This window comes from Ascaphus truei, chromosome 4, assembly GCF_040206685.1.
Source record: "Ascaphus truei isolate aAscTru1 chromosome 4, aAscTru1.hap1, whole genome shotgun sequence".
Classification (NCBI taxonomy): Eukaryota; Metazoa; Chordata; class Amphibia; order Anura; family Ascaphidae; genus Ascaphus; species Ascaphus truei.
The window spans coordinates 348,847,990-348,864,708 of NC_134486.1; the positions used below are offsets into that span (position 1 = coordinate 348,847,990).

The following is a 16,719-nucleotide window of genomic DNA, read 5'->3' on the forward strand; positions in this document are numbered from 1 at the left end:
TCCTGCACCTCCAATCACCCCCCTGCACCTCACCCCCTGCACCTCACATCACCCCTCCTGCACATCACCTCCCCCCTCCTGCACATCACCCTCCCCCCTCTCCTGCAACATCACCTCCCCCCTCCTGCACATCACCTCCCCCTCCTGCACATCACCTCCCCCCTCCAGCACATCACCTCCCCCCTCCTGCACATCACATCGCCTGCACCTCACCCCCCTGCACCTCCTATCATCCCCTGCACCTCACATCACCCCTGCACCTCACATCACCCCTGCACCTCACATCACCCCTGCACCTCACATCACCCCTGCACCTCACATCACCCCTGCACCTCACATCACCCCTGCACCTCACATCACCCCTGCACCTCACATCACCCCTGCACCTCACATCACCCCTGCACCTCACATCACCCCTGCACCTCACATCACCCCTGCACCTCACCCCCCCTCCTGCACATCACCCCCCCCTCCTGCACATCACATCCCCTGCACCTCAACCCCCTGCACCTCCAATCACCCCCCTGCACCTCCAATCACCCCCCTGCACCTCCAATCAACTCCTGCACCGCCAATCACCCCCCTGCACCTCCAATCACCCCTGCACCTCCAATCACCCCCCTGCACCTCCAATCACCCCCCTGCACCTCCAATCACTCCTGCACCTCCAATCACTCCTGCACCTCCAATCACCCCTGCACCTCCAATCACCCCTGCACCTCCAATCACCCCTACACCTCCAATCACCCCTGCACCTCAATCACCCCTGCACCTCCAATCACCCCTGCACCTCCAATCACCCCTGCACCTCCAATCACCCCTGCACCTCACACCCTGCACCTCACATCACTCCTCCTGCACATCACCCCCCCCCTCCTGCACATCACATCCCCTGCACCTCACCCCCCTGCACCTCCAATCACCCCTGCACCTCACATCACCCCTCCTGCACATCACCCCCCCCCCTCCTGCACATCACATCCCCTGCACCTCACCCCCCTGCACCTCCAATCACCCCCTGCACCTCCAACCACCCCCCTGCACCTCCAACCACCCCCCTGCTCCTCCAATCACCCCCCTGCACCTCCAATCACCCCTCCTGCACATCCAATCACCCCTCCTGCACATCACATCCCCTGCACCTCCAATCACCCCCCTGCACCTCCAATCACCCCCCTGCACCTCCAATCACCCCTCCTGCACATCACATCCCCTGCACCTCACCCCCTGCACCTCCAATCACCCCTGCACCTCCAATCACCCCTGCACCTCACCCCCTGCACCTCACATCACCCCTCCTGCACATCACATCCCCTGCACCTCCTATCACCCCCCTGCACCTCCAATCACCCCCCTGCACCTCCAATCACCCCCCTGCACCTCCAATCACCCCCCTGCACCTCCAATCACCCCCCTGCACCTCCAATCAACTCCTGCACCGCCAATCACCCCCTGCACCTCCAATCACCCCTGCACCTCCAATCACCCCTGCACCTCCAATCACCCCTGCACCTCCAATCACCCCTGCACCTCACCCCCTGCACCTCACATCACCCCTCCTGTACATCACCCCCCCCCTCCTGCACATCACATCCCCTGCACCTCACCCCCTGCACCTCCAATCACCCCCCTGCGCCTCACATCACCCCCTGCACCTCAAATCACACCCCCGCACCTCCAATCACCCCTGCACCTCACATCACCCCTCCTGCACATCACCCCCCTCCTGCACATCACATCCCCTGCACCTCACCCCCTGCACCTCCAATCACCCCCTGCACCTCCAATCACCCCCCTGCACCTCCAATCACCCCCCTGCACCTCCAATCACCCCCCTGCACCTCCAATCACCCCCCTGCACCTCCAATCACCCCCCTGCACCTCCAATCACCCCCCTGCACCTCCAATCACCCCCCTGCACCTCCAATCACCCCCCTGCACCTCCAATCAACTCCTGCACCGCCAATCACCCCCCTGCACCTCCAATCACCCCTGCACCTCCAATCACCCCTGCACCTCCAATCACCCCTGCACCTCACCCCCTGCACCTCACCTCACCCCCTGCACCTCACATCACCCCTCCTGTACATCACCCCCCCCTCCTGCACATCACATCCCCTGCACCTCACCCCCCCCGCACCTCCAATCACCCCCCTGCACCTCCAATCACCCCTGCACCTCACATCACCCCCCTGCACCTCACCTCAATGCACCTCACCTCAATGCACCTCACCTCACCCCCCTGCACATATCCAAGTTCGGATCAGGGGGGAGGGAGCTGCCGCAGAAGAGCTCAGCTGGCTGTGACTTCCCCCTCCGTCCCACGTTGCGAGCGGGGGGGGGGGTGGGGGGGGTGGGGGTGGTGGGAGGGAGCAAGGAGCGGGAGCGGGCCCTGCGGATGCGCGCCGGGACCGCGGGGAATCGCCGCCATTTTTTTTTTTTCAAAGTTTTTTTTTTCAATTTTTTTTTTTTTTTCAAAGTTTTTTTTTTTTTTTTTTAAATCTCATCGAGGGCCACACAGAGAGGCCAGGCGGGCCGCATGCGGCCCGCGGGCCGCGTGTTGTGCAGCCCTGACCTAATGTACCCATGTATTTGGAACCATGTATCTGTCATCATAACTCATATTACATTATATATTATATCATATTGTTTTGCTAGATTCACGTTAGACAAGTGGATTTGTCATTGTAACCAGATATATATAGATATAGATAGATATATATAGATATAGATATAGATATAGATATATATCTATATATATATATATATATATCCAACCCAAGAAATGGGATGTTTACTTTATATAAATGTTTAAGGTATTTGTGTTACACCCTTACAGTATATCACCATTCACTTGACTTACTCATTTCAACCTTTTGTGAAACGGTTATTGCAATACTCATAGTGCCAGAGCAACGAGCAAGGCATTCTAAAGAAATGTCATGCAGCCCGCCCACACACACACAGAGTTAAAAAAATAATAAGGAAGGATACAGAACACTTATCAAGTAGTTCCAATTAGCAAAAAACTTACAATAAATACATTTAGGACATAGATAGGATACTGTATTTCAAATGGTTGGAACTGTATTATTAGACTTCCACTGATATAAACAATTTTTTCAGGCAAAGTTTGCAAGCGATTTTAGAATATATTACAAACGCACTGGAGATTAAGTTAAATAAAGTGACAACTATGAGCAGTTTTAACCGTATCCTGCTGTAAATCTAGAGAGCATTGAACTTTCCATGTTAGAAATTGTAGGCTGAAATAAAGTGAAACAGAAAAGTGATTTAACGAAAAATCTATAAAAAAAAAAAAAGTACGGTGTTACAAACAGCAGTCCCAAAGCAAAGTTTAATTGAAATACACAGTATACAATCTGAATGATGCTACAACCCTAAGGGAAATCTATGTGTACAAACAAATGCTGAAATAGCGTGATGGGAGGGGGAAAAAAAAAAAGTACGGTGGTGACAATAAACTGCCTGATGGCAAAAGGTGAAGTAGATGTGATGAAGCAAAAAAAAAAAAAAAGGGGGGGGGGGGGGTCAACGTTTCAGGACAGAACACCCCTTCCTCAGGCCTGTTCTCACAGATCCCTAAAAATATGCTATAAAAATCTATAGTACTTCTAGTGAAAGAAAAGCAAATTTGGGTAAACTGTTGCTTCCCATTTTATGGTTTGGCAGTTTCTATTTTAGTAGCTGTACCATGAATGTGGTCGTCTCGAAGATCTGTGTTTAATATGGCATGATTTCCTTGAACAGATTCTGTGCATCACATAATTATTGTTAATATAGTGGTGTGAAAAAACAAGACAGTGAAAATAGTTCATGTGCAGTAAGTGTAATACTGAGCTAACAGAATAAGCAGCAAACCATTTTAAATGTTATTATTTTTAAATCACTGAACTCTTATTGCTATTTTTAATTCGTTTTAAAGCATCCTCTAATTTCTAAGCAGGTTTTTGCCCACCTCCCAAGCAGTGCAAGATTTTTTGTAACACTTTCCAGTTTGTGATCCTTTGTTGCCAACATTCTCAGCAGATTGAGCTCTAAACTGTAACAATAGATAATGGTACTTTAGCAATATAAGGATACATTGTAGCTGCCGAGTTACACTGACGGAAGCAGCCAGACTGAAGCTGCCATTATGTTAGTAACACAATCAGGATTTCTACAGATTTATAACAGGAGCACCAAAAGATTGCCAGTTTAAGCAAGAACATTGAATTATACATTGCCCATGCTTTACAACATCAATGCGCAAACTGGGGGCAGATTTGTGTGGTGGGGGGGGGGGGGGCGGTGCGGGCGGTTGCAGAGGCCCCGCGCTCTTTCCCCAAGGCATTTAATGCCGGGGGATCACATGAGGCTTGTTCAACACCCCACTTACGTTAATTCAGCCGGCTGTGTGACGTGTCGCCATGCCAATGCGATGTTAAATGACGCAGCGGGACCATGTGATGTCACATGAACCATCGCCATGGCAACGCGGCATTGCCACGGGGTCGTGGCTTGATGTCACATGACCTCTGCACGCCGGGAAGCACAAGCACCAGGGGATCAGACAGGGGGGGGGCGCAGCGCGAATAGTTTGCGCACACCTGCTTTACATATACAAATAAGAAATGAATTTTTTTTTTTAAATATAAATAAAAAGGGGAAATGTACTAATTGTTGCTTTAATATGATACCTACAGTAAATTCCATGAGTTGTTTTTTACTTATAAAAACACATCACAGCTGAGAATGAGCACTGTGCATTAAAAGTATTGCCAAATAAAAAAAAAAAATTTAAGTCCAAAAATAATGTTAAATGCATAATATTTTTCAATTTAAAGAAATTGCAAGCTATGTGCTGCTGATCACATAAATGTGTCTATGAATGTTTGAATAACTACCACAATGTCTAATCAGGAATCTGACATTAGCCATATTTTACATAAATGATCGAAAATACTGTATTTTAGATCTGTTTTTAAACCTTAATTAAGTAATAATCCCCGAAGAACAGGGCATTACTGGTCAATAATGCCCTGGCTGGAAAAGTTGAAGGCGTGTGTGTCTTTAACCCAGCCAGGGCATTATTGGCAAGTAATGCCCTGTTCTTCGGGGATTATTACTATTATAGGCTAAATGTAGGCTTATTTTTAAGTTTCATAAAAAATATACACTTTTGTAATCATATTGATTTTTATCAGCAGGATTGTCCACATTCTTATGTTTTTACTGCAAGTTTAATTAAAAGGAAATTGTACACACACACACACACACACACACACACCAGCCCCCCCACCCCCGCTATACACGCTCTCCCCTTCTCCCCCCCACACTGCAGTCCCCCCAACAAAATGTGCAACCGCTCTCCTCCACACACACGCACACACACACACACTACACCCACAAAATACACTGCAGACACACACCACAAAAACAGACTGCTGCGCCCTCTACATCCACAACACACACCAGCACCCCACCCTTTACAGCCCCCTGTAAACCCACACACAGCAGACACAAACACACTCTGCATGCAAACCCCCTCTATATACACACACTCTGCACCCCTCCTCCACCAACAAAACACACACTGCAGAGACACACACAAACCAACAAAACAGACTGCCACCTCTACATCCAGATCACACACACTAGCAGCCCTCCCTACACCAACTGCAGCCCCTTGTAAACACACACATCAACAAAACTTACTGCACTCCTCCACCCACAAAACACCCACACAGCAGACACATTAACAAAACAGACTGAGCTGCCCTATCTACACCCACACCTTTCCCCTCACTCTCCTGTGCGGAGCTCTCTGCAGGCAGGGTGGGGGAGGAGTCAGTGCCTTGCTGTTGCCTCCTGTCCAATCACCTCCCATGTTTGAGAGCTGATCTCACTCTTTGTGAATGAGAACTGAAAGCTGAAACACTTGGCAGGGTGCCAAAAATTACCGATTGGATAATGCCTGGAATTTTAACCAGAGAGCAGGGATTTTTTAACAGCTTTAGCTTATAATGAACAATAAATACAGTTAGTAGCAGAAAAACTATTACACTGTTCCCCACTTAATGTATGACATGCTATACACAAATCCTATAAATAAATGTATCACATCTTTACCATGACAGCAGTCATGTTTAACTTGAACAACTAGTAATGAGAATTACTTACAGTATCAGCACTTCTGGTTATTTTACAAGATGGATAATAAAATCAAACAGTGCTGTAAAATATCTACACTATATCATTCACAGTTCATATTTGAGTCATAAAGCAGCTGTGATCAGATATTGTTTCATTTTCTAAAAAAAATTACTTCTGATGTGTTTCCACATGTTTTTCCATTCACCAACAGTGTTTACCACGGCAACCTCTGGTTTGCTGAAAATGTGTTAAAATCGGTGGCCATTTTCAAATCCCAACGTAGAATATTTTAACAAAATTATCTTTGGTGTGCAACCATAGACTTAAAACGGTTCAAGCCAACAACATTCACAGTAATAATAATAATAATAATAATACATTTTGTTTTCTCAGTGGGCAAACAGGACTGCTGCCTTTTGGTAAATAGATAGACAGCCCAGACTAGAACCATTATTCAATATAGTGAGAAGAGATTTAACACACAGTCATAATGCATCAAACGTACATTATTCCACTTCTCACTTTCTTGAATAGTAGCAGATGGGTTTGGAGCATGCTGATGGAGATCCATCTGATAATAGAGGACTTACGTGACCTTCATGCTTTTCATCATTTTATTTCTAAACCAGTTTTCTAAAAGAAAGCAGTAACACACGATACTACTGAATAAGTCACAAAATTATCGCACAAAAATAAATAATATGAACAAGTTTGTAGTAGTTGCATTATTCTAAGGCAGAGGCCATCTACCCCACAAAGAAGGCACAAATGTTTCGCCTTATTTAAAAATCACCAGCTGGATAGATTAGGGACTTGTTCAGCCTCATTACCCTTTGGGCGCCAGAGGAGCCGTAGTACCAGAGTGCAACAGCACCTCTGGCACATGGAACGCGATCATGACATCACTCATGAGAATGGGACAGTCCTCCTCTCCCATTCATCTGCCTTACGAACACAGTACGCCTTCGCAGAAGCCACTACATCATGGGGACCGTGGAGTATCAGACCACATAACGTGGTGGCGACTATGTCATTGGGCACCCAAATATAGAAACAAGAACCAGATGAGACTTCTTCAGCCTAACAATTACCAGCACTCCCTGGGTCAAATGAACCAAGCTCTGTTAGGCTATTTAAAGCTGCAGTTCCAAAAACAAATAAAAAAAATGTTATATATATATACAGTGTATATATATATCCCATTCAATATGTGCACCAATACAATCTGCACACTGACAAGTGATTAGCTAAGCTGCAGATCGATCCGTTCTCCTGTAATCGATTGCTTGCTCCAGATTATTTAAATCAGTTCTTGCACAGCATTCTAGGCAATGTAGTCCTGAATATGATTGACTGGGCAGTTACTAGATACAATTGGTGCACTGCTAGAGAGAGGACGGGGCTCAAGAGCCAGAGCCTATCGGAAGGGGAATGGGGCTGTCACTTTGGAAAGGTTTCCTACATTAGGGCTGTTCTATAGAGGGCGCGCTTGTTGCGCCGCGCGCGCGGCTGTTATAGTTGGCTGTGGTTAGTCAGCCTTCCTACAATAGGACCGCGCACGCACGGGAGTGAGTGTGGAGACGGCCGACAGGGGAGAAGATGGGGAAAATAAAGATTTTGCGCCACTAAAGTGTGTGTGTGTACAATGTTAATAAATAATTTATTCTTACCAAGGTATTTATACACAATCTACACACAAAGTGTGCAGCACGTGCACACGCGTTCGCACAGGCACGGATGCATACACGATATTACGGCCTTAGAAACATTACAAATATCTTTAAAACTTTTTTTTTTTTTTCAATGCTATAAGTATTTTCTCATAGTACAGAACTGATTTTAATTTTTTAAAACACACACGTAGGATATTGCTTTAACATCAGGTTAAACTAAAAAGGATAGCCTCAAATTAACCCAGTGCTAGTACTTGATATAAAGAGAGATGCCTATGCACAGAAAGGAGTACACCTACGGCCTCGAGCATGGTCAGCGCCCGTGCTGAGGTGCGCTCACGCTTACCAGTGAGCCCCTGAAGCCGCAATGAGAGCGGCTTTAGCAGGGCCTCGCGCACGCTTCCAGAAGTGTAGGTCTTAAGAAAATTTTAAATTTGCGCGCTCACGGGAGCGCAGGGCCGGTCACGTGAGCGGTTCGCCCAATGAGGGCGAACCAGCTCCATGACATCACTGGCCCGCCCCCCGACGGCGCGCTAACCAAGGCCAGGGAAAAGCACCCGCTTTCCCTCAGCCTCAGCACAGGCTGAGTCACCATGGACGCAGCCTAAGATATATGCTCATTTGGATAGGTAAAATATGTTTAAACAAGTGTCTCTGCACATGTTGAATAAGGATGTGTTTGGGGAGGTAGATATAGCACTTATAACTTTAATAAAGAAGGAGTCTCTCTCCCTAAAAGTTTTTAAGTCTATACGAATAAAATAAACAACGGCCCTTGGTTTTTGCATGTAATTACATTTGTGGATATGCGTAAAACTCAGGAAAAATAATGTCCGTTAAGAATTTAGGTAATGCGGCATTAATGGTGCATCTGGGCCTTTGACTCATAATCTGGGAAAAAATAATAATTTAAAGAACAGGAGAAGGCTATAGAGCCGGGTGAATAGACACTTTGTTACTCTACATGCAAATGGTCAAAACAAAAGTAGTGAGTAATTCAATAATAACCGTCTACTTGGTGTAACCAATATATATTTTATGACATGTAGCTGGAAGCGATGATCTCTTCCTAAGGCCGTGCGTATAGTGCCCGCGACGGGCGACGTCGCCCCAAAACAAATACATTGCCGCTGCATGCGCTTATAGTAAGCGCGACGGCGACAATGCGACGTCGTGTCGCCAAATTTGGAAGCTGGCAATATTTGATTTTTCAAGGGCTGTCGCCTCATGTGACAGCCCCTGAACCAATCAAATTCCAGAAAGCCCACAACGCCGCCGCAAAGCGAAATATTACTTTTGCTAGTGGCGGCGGCGGCGACGGGTGACGTCACCCTTCCCGTGCACTATACATGCGGCCTAAGGCTGCGTCCATGCTGCCACTGAGCGCATTGAGTTCAATTAATGTCAATGTGTCAGGCCATGCTCACGTGCCCAGGCGAAACAGATTAAATTGATTTCCAGGCGCGCTGAAGGGTCACATGAACTTCAGCAACCAATCAGCACGCCCCCCGCTCGCGCTTAAAAAAAAAAAAAACTATGCAGGACAACCGAGCACCCATGCTCGGAGAGTTGGTGATGTCAAGTATGAGCTCGCTCAACGGCAGCGTGGCCGCAGCCATAGGCCTCGTCCGGGGTGGCGCTCGCACTGGCCGCGATTAAACACATTGTTGCAATGTGTGTGGCCAGCTTGAGCGAGCGCTTGCACAGCGCTTACCTGCTTGCGACACAACCAAATTTGATTTGGCTACTCGCTGATACATCACGCGAGCGGCTCACTCAATGATGGCGAACCAGCTCCGTGATGTAATGGCCGCGCCCCGTCGAGCGCGCAACTGGCTGGCCAGAAAACGCCCAGCGCCTGTCGTCACAGCGCTCGAGCGGCAGAGAGCACTCTCCCACCCTGGCCGAAGCCTTTAGGTAACACAACAAGTGAAGAAGAAAAAAAACACGGGTGCATGGTCCCTGCCAAGCTACTCATCAGCAGGTGTACAAACACGATCGGCATAATTTCTGTGGCGCTGCTCATAGCAGAAATATATGGACAACACAACTGGTAAGATAGTCTAACTTTCAATATTACAGTACATACCGGTCGTTTATATTGCAATAGTAAATTAACCCCATCACTGTTACAGGGACCTGTGCCAGCGAAGGGGTTTAAAAACAAAGTTAGGATATTACTAATAATAATGGTGAAGTAGCACAGTAGAAGGACATAATGGGAGCAGTGGTTATAAAGCTCCAAGAACTGTTAGATGAATTTATGTAGCAAACTCTAGAATGGGGTTAGAGGATGGTCAAGGAGATCCAAGATTTAATAACTGGCCCAGGACCATTCTGTAATACACAATCACGTCTGAAAATGTGATTACTGAAAGCCACATCGGGGTGTAATAATAATTAATAATAATAATAATAATAAGGGGGGGGAGGTTATTTTGCAACAGAATGGCTACTGCCAGAAAAAAATCCTATACTCCTGGGGGAAAGGATGAAGAGTGATAGAAATCAGCCAATAAAGAGCATTGCAGCGGGCACCCTGTAGTGTAATTATATCTGATCGGACACAGATTTGGGGTTGTAGAAGCCTCCTAATAAAATGCTCAAGCAGTAAACACTGTAAAACTAATGTGATTGTAACTTCTCTCCCAGCCAAGTCAGGGTGCGCTGCAGACACGTCACTAAACTCAGTTTTCTAGCCCAAAAATCTCCCTCCTTTGCAGCCTTGATTATTTTGCCAACAGATAACGCGACCCTCTTACCCATTGACCCTCTTACCTCCTCACCACCACATCCACCAGCACGGCTGCAGCGGGTCGCAATGTCTCCCGCACGTTGTCATTCCCCTGTACTTCTCCAGACACTGTTTGTTTCCCGAGCTCCGCTCTGCTGGCAACTGCAGCCCAAGTGTTTCATCCCTACTGAGGCATCTGTGACTAGCTGCTGATTGGACAGAGCCTGCGGGAGAGGTGCAGCTCTATTGGTGGAAGTTCCCGTCAGTCAGGGCAGAGGCCGGTCTTGAGAGTCAAGTAACAAGGCAGGAGGTTTTGGAAAATCTCCCTCTCTCTCTCTCTGTCTCTCTCCCCTCCCCACACAAACACTTGTAATGCACATCTACTGCATTCCTCTGAGGTCACCTGACCAGCCCAATGGCTTCTCTTTGAACAGCTGTGCAAGGATAAATCTGTCAGTAGAGCAGATCTCTAGTATTTAACTTTTTCTCTCTCCCTTTGGAAAAGATGAAAAGACAGTATGTTTGCTTTGGAGCACTTAAAACCAGCATCATGTTGTATTGGCAAGTTGCTGGAAAGTGAAAACTCTCAGCAATTAGGCATTTTGTATATGTAGCCCGTTCCTCCCTTTAGCTCTCCTCACCTCTGCTGCAGGCGGGTAGCCGGTAAGGGCGCCGCCATTTTGTTTGTGCGCTCGTATGCGCAGAAAAGGTTAGCGCATGCAAAGGTTCCAGCAGCCCCAGGGGCTGCACAACACATGACACAGTGCAGCCAATAGGGCTGCTAGAATCTCCTGAGGGGAGATTGGACTTTGGGTGTGCTTGAAGTTTGAGCTGACAGTTAGGAGAAGGGCAGTTGGAGCTGGGACAAGGATGGAGTAAGTTATACTGTATGTGCAGGTGTTAGTGGCATCTGCACTAGGCCAGATACCCCCTGTTATGCCCCAGCTAGGCCCCGACTCCCACAAAGTTTGTGGCTGCGATAGGGACAATGCCCTGCTTAGCAATATTAGGGACACAGGGAGACGCCGCACAGTGGCTGCGGCCTGTGGTCCAGGACACAGATCGCCCTACATTAATAAAGACATTGTTTACGGTGGTACAATTCACAAGGGACCCACCCAACGTAGAGACGGAGGCTTCGAAGTATCAGCTTTGAATCCGTGGATCCCAGCATCGTAGCATCGTGGCGCCCGGGTGTGGCATCACCCGGCAGGTACCCAACACATCAGTGCACCAACTCAAACACTATAGTAGGGCAGTGCTGTCACACACCTTGTATGGGGGAGCATAGCATTGGAGGGTACGGCCGTGCGTGGCCTGGTTGGTGGTGTATATATATATGTATCCTAGGTTATTTATGTTCAGTAAAACTGTTATCTTTCATAAGTGTGTGTTTTATTGAATGCGGGTCCTGTAGCGGGGTTATTCTACATCATAGAATCCAGCACAGGTGGAGGCGCTAGTGACCGAACACCCCTCTTCTAACCCCGCTCAGAGATGTATTCCACTCGGTCTATATATGTTTCTTCCCACCTTCCATACTTTTATGAGGTAACACACCTTTTCTTCATTGTAGTACCGTGATAGCACCTGGATACCAGATAATCTAGGACAGCATCCCTCACCCACTCCTCTCCTAGTAATAAATAGCAAATTTGCATCTGACTCCTATGCTGTGCTTTAAAGCTGTGTTAACGATCATTAGCTTATATGGGCTCCATGGAACAATGGTTTTTCAGACAAAAGGTGACACGGTGTGCTCATTTGCATATCATTTCCCAGAATCCCTTGCTGCTGTGGAAGCACTGTATGCTGGGTGATAATGGTGAAAGGCAGGGTTGCAGACCTGCCTAAGACATGTGAATGTGCTCACAAGTGATCTTTGTATTTGCTATATGCAATATGGTGGAGGTTTCTTGTTGCCTTTTTCACCCACCATAACTTAAAACGTGATGGTAAACCCTACAGTTTTGAAAATTGCAAAGCCAGCAGTACAACCAACTTCACACTGATGATACCCATTAATAAAACAAACATGTCTGTGAATGGTTTCTCTGGCTATGCATCTGATTCCTATGCTTGGCCTTTTGGCTAAGATCAGAATTCACTTCTTGGCATGTGGCTAATACCAAGTGCAGTGCTAATCATATCTGGGGCTTAAGTAGGATGGTCAATTGCACGCACTTGGTCCTAAAGCTAGTCAAGAGGTCCACATCTCTTCGGCGCCTATGCTGTGCTTTAAAGCTGTGTTAACAGCGAGCATGAGCTTATATGGGCTCCATGTAACAATGGTTTTTCAGGCAAAAGGTGACACGGTGTGCTCATTTGCATGTCATTTCCCAGAATCCCTTGCTGCAGTGGAAGTGCTGTGTGCTGGGTGACAATGGTGGAAGGTGGGGTTGCAGACCTGTCTAAGACATGCAAATGAGCATACAGTAATATTTCCATTTGCTATATATTTATATATATATATTTTTTTTTTAACGTTTGAAATAGTTTGTCTCCCTGCTGCAAAATTGATTAATAATAATAAAATAAAAAAACAGCAAGAAATGTATCAAGGTATAACATTCCTATTGAAATCAGTGGGGTTTTGTTCTTTGATAAATCTGATGCAGATCTGCGCATTGGGTTTTCCCCAGTTTTGCAGACTTTGATAAATTATTCTCAGTGGAATAAAGTTTTTAAGCCTAACACCACAACACCAAATGCTACCATGCAATATATACAGTAATGCAAACATAAGAAAGACATGAGGAAGGGGGATGCTACAGTAGATTATGTAAATTGTTCTGAAAAACAGCAAATGTACCTTTAAAGTTAGATCAAGATTATACTCCTTACTTGCGTGCACGTGATGGACCGCATAGCTTCGCGCACGCCTGCAGCCCCAGCGATCTGTGAACTTGGCTTCAGGAGATTGGGGAGGCGTGGCGGATGCATCATCAATCTGGTTCGCCCTCATTGGCTCACGTGACCGCGCTTGAAAAGACAAACATTTTTGTCTCTTCAAAATGTGGTCGCACCATCGCGCACTGTATAATCGCAGCCTTAGTACTGTAGGCTTACTGGCTATGCATTTTAACCCCAGCTGTGCTGGCCAAGTCAAAATGGATTTAAAGCAAAAGTTGACACTGTGTGCTGCCAATCCCTAGCTGCAGTGGTAGCATTCTATGCTAGGAGATAATAGTGAAAAGCAGGGCTGCAGGCCTGTCTGAGATCGGGTTTCCAGGTGGCTTCTCCAAAAATACTGGACACAATGGTGAAACGTTTGACGCGCGCACACACATCTCTCTACTCTTTCCTCCTCTCATTGGCCCCACCTCCAGGCTCCTGACTCCTCCTCCTGATTGGCTGCATTACCCAGCAGCAGTTAATCAAGATGGAGGAAGCCACTCAGCCCCGTAGTTACAGCCCTGCTCTCTCCCTGTTTGGGGAAATCCCACGGCCCCAAGCCGGTCAAGCCACTATGTCCAGAGAAGTAATACCGCACACATACATGTCCAGTATTACCTCTTAGATTTTACTGGACAGAGTGTTCAAATACAGGGCAATCCGGTTCAATACTGGACATCTGGCAACCCTATGACATGTGAATGTGCTTACAAGTGATATTTTCATTTGCTTTAATATTAGGAAAGCCCTGACTATTTGGTAGTACAGCCAGTGACAGCAGGGCCACAGACATGGGGGGAGAGCTGGGACAAGTGTTCCGTGCCCGGTGCCAGCCGGGGGCCCAGCAACCGGGCAAAGCAGTTGGGTCGACCTCTCGTTGCCACCCGGCCTGGCTCTCAACCAGCTGCGGGCCTCCCCCCTCATTGACTATCCCACGCCGAGCTGCTGGCACGCGCCAGGCCTCTCTGACGTTAGCGCTCACTGGAAGTAAGCTGGCCTCAGCTTCCAGCATGCACCAGCATGAGCGGGAGGCCCATCGGGCAACTCCAGCTCGGCATGGGATAGTCAATGAAGAGGGAGGCCCGCTGTTGGGGAGAGCTGGGGCCGGACGGCAATGACAGGTTGGGTCCAACTGCTTTGTCCGGCCGCCGGCCCCCTGTGGTCACTGGGCCTGGCCAGAGTCTTGATACTTGAGACTAGTCCCAAGGTACAGCTGCAACGGCTGTTATTGAAACACTTCACGCGCTGTGTATGTAGCCAGGTCCCCTCTGGCTCCCCAGACCTCCTTTCCTCCCTCCCTTACCTCCGACACAGTGAGGGCAGCTGTGGGGCAATCGCGTCGCCGGGGGCTCCCAGCAGCATCTGTGACAGGGCGCCGTCATGTTTATTGTATTCGCGCATGCGCAAAAGCTCGCACATGCGCAGAACAGTCGCAGCGGCCATGTTAGGGTTGGCGCGAGAGGTCCTGCTTCAGCAGGAGGTCACGCATGCACAGTTGCGAGAGCGGTGGCCATTACAAGTAGTGCTGGAGCAGTTGAGTGTCAGAGAAGCGGCGGTGGTCATTACAAAAACTCGTGCATGCGCAGCAGAGAGAGCGCACGCGGCCCCAATAGGACAGAGCTCCACAGGGGACTACAAGACCCAGCAACTACTGGGGCTGTCATACATGTGATCCTCAGCGGATGTCTTCCAACCGTACCGCCTTAAGATGTGAGTGCAGCGAGTGCAGAAAATGGCATTTTACTCTTTTGGTTTTTAAACACCTGAAATTGACAAAGTAGCACAGTACTGTGCACATTGCAATTCATTCATTTCATTGCACCCAAAGAAACAGAATCCAGGAAATTCAAACAAAGCAATCGCTATAAGCGCGGGTACCTGGGGCGATTGGCCGCGTTCATGCTGCGTGGAGTACAGCAGAGCATACGAAATTGGCGCCGTGATTTGTTTGAATAACGGCCGCTGCATCTGTAAGTTTGTATTTTATATGTATTGTATTGTTATATGTATTGTTTTTTATGTTTGTTTGTTTTTATATGTATTTGTTTTTTGTTTTATATGTATGGGGGGGGCGTTATATGTATTTGGGAGTTTTTATGTGTATTTGTTTTTTTATATGTGTAGCCATGCCATGCCTGGCTATTATTCTACCCTATCCTGACATGTCAGTCCTGGTAACAGCAGGCAGTGATAGGACCAATCATGGGTTTTCCCCACTCAGGCATTACCCTTGAGTGACAGGGGAGAAGGTGGAATCAGGTCTGTGTTCTACCCAATCCTGAGTTCAGACCTGGCACCCTCCCCCTACTGTACTCAAGGGGGTTGCATCTCTAAATTGTCAGTTTGTCTCTACCGTTAGAGACAAGGTATCACACTGAGCTGCTGTGCACTGTCAGGCCCAGGTTCTCTTCCCTTCTGGTGAGAGTGAGCGATTGCCTATTCCCCTGGTCATGCTAGAGCAGGCCTGCACAACATACGGCCCGCCGCGATGACTCTGGCCGGGCGCCAGTTAATTAATTAAATTAAAAAAAAAAAAGTTTAAAAAAAAGTTTTAAAAAATGGCGGTGATTCATCCCCCCCTCCACCCCCCCCCCCTCCACCCCCCTCCCCTCCACCCCCCTCCCCTCCACCACCCCCCCCTCCACCCCCCTCCCCTCCACCACCCCCCCTCCACCCCCCCCCCCCCCCACCACCCCCCCTCCACCACCACCCCCCCTCCACCACCCCCCCCCCTCCACCACCTGTGCTAGAGGATCAGGGAAGAGCTAGGACTGCTGCGGGGGCCCTTGACCCGTAGTGCAGGTCCAGGGATCATCTGAAATTCGAGAGACCAGAGCTGTGACTGCATTGGGCAGCAGTGCCTAGAGACTGTGCCAGAAGAACAAACTAGTTCCTGTTATATATACCTCCTGCTTGGTGTGTAATCTTTCCGGGGGGAGAGGAGTCTGTTCAACTGTGGGAGATTACCTTCATACATCTGGAGTCTACAGCAGATGGAGGCGCTGAGTACCATGGAGTAAATGTTGAGTATGTACCGCAGAAGCCTGTTCTGCAGTCCCCACAAACATTGGCAGACACCTCAGTCTCTTGTGAGCATACAGGTAGCATGCACCATACACCTGGTAACAGGGGAATCTTACATAGTGTTGGGGAAACATTGTTATATATTGTATTTTTTATATGTATTGGGTTTTTTTTATGTATTGGGGGGTTTATGTATTGAGGTTTTTTTATATGTATTGTTTTTTTTAAAATATGTAT

General features: G+C 47.8%; 1 protein-coding gene across 3 annotated transcripts in view; it reads right to left on the minus strand.

The window, feature by feature from the left end:
• Positions 1–11,236, minus strand: part of ARHGEF10 (Rho guanine nucleotide exchange factor 10) — a 190,707-nt gene extending 179,471 nt beyond the window's left edge. For 2 of the 3 annotated variants that reach the window (XM_075598217.1, XM_075598216.1), the window contains exon 1: positions 10,608–11,235. The gene's annotated coding sequence lies outside the window, so the exon portion shown is untranslated. Of the gene's footprint in view, positions 1–10,607 lie in introns of all 3 variants that reach the window. The other variant, XM_075598218.1, reaches the window with a different exon arrangement.
• Positions 11,237–16,719: the final 5,483 nt, after the last annotated feature.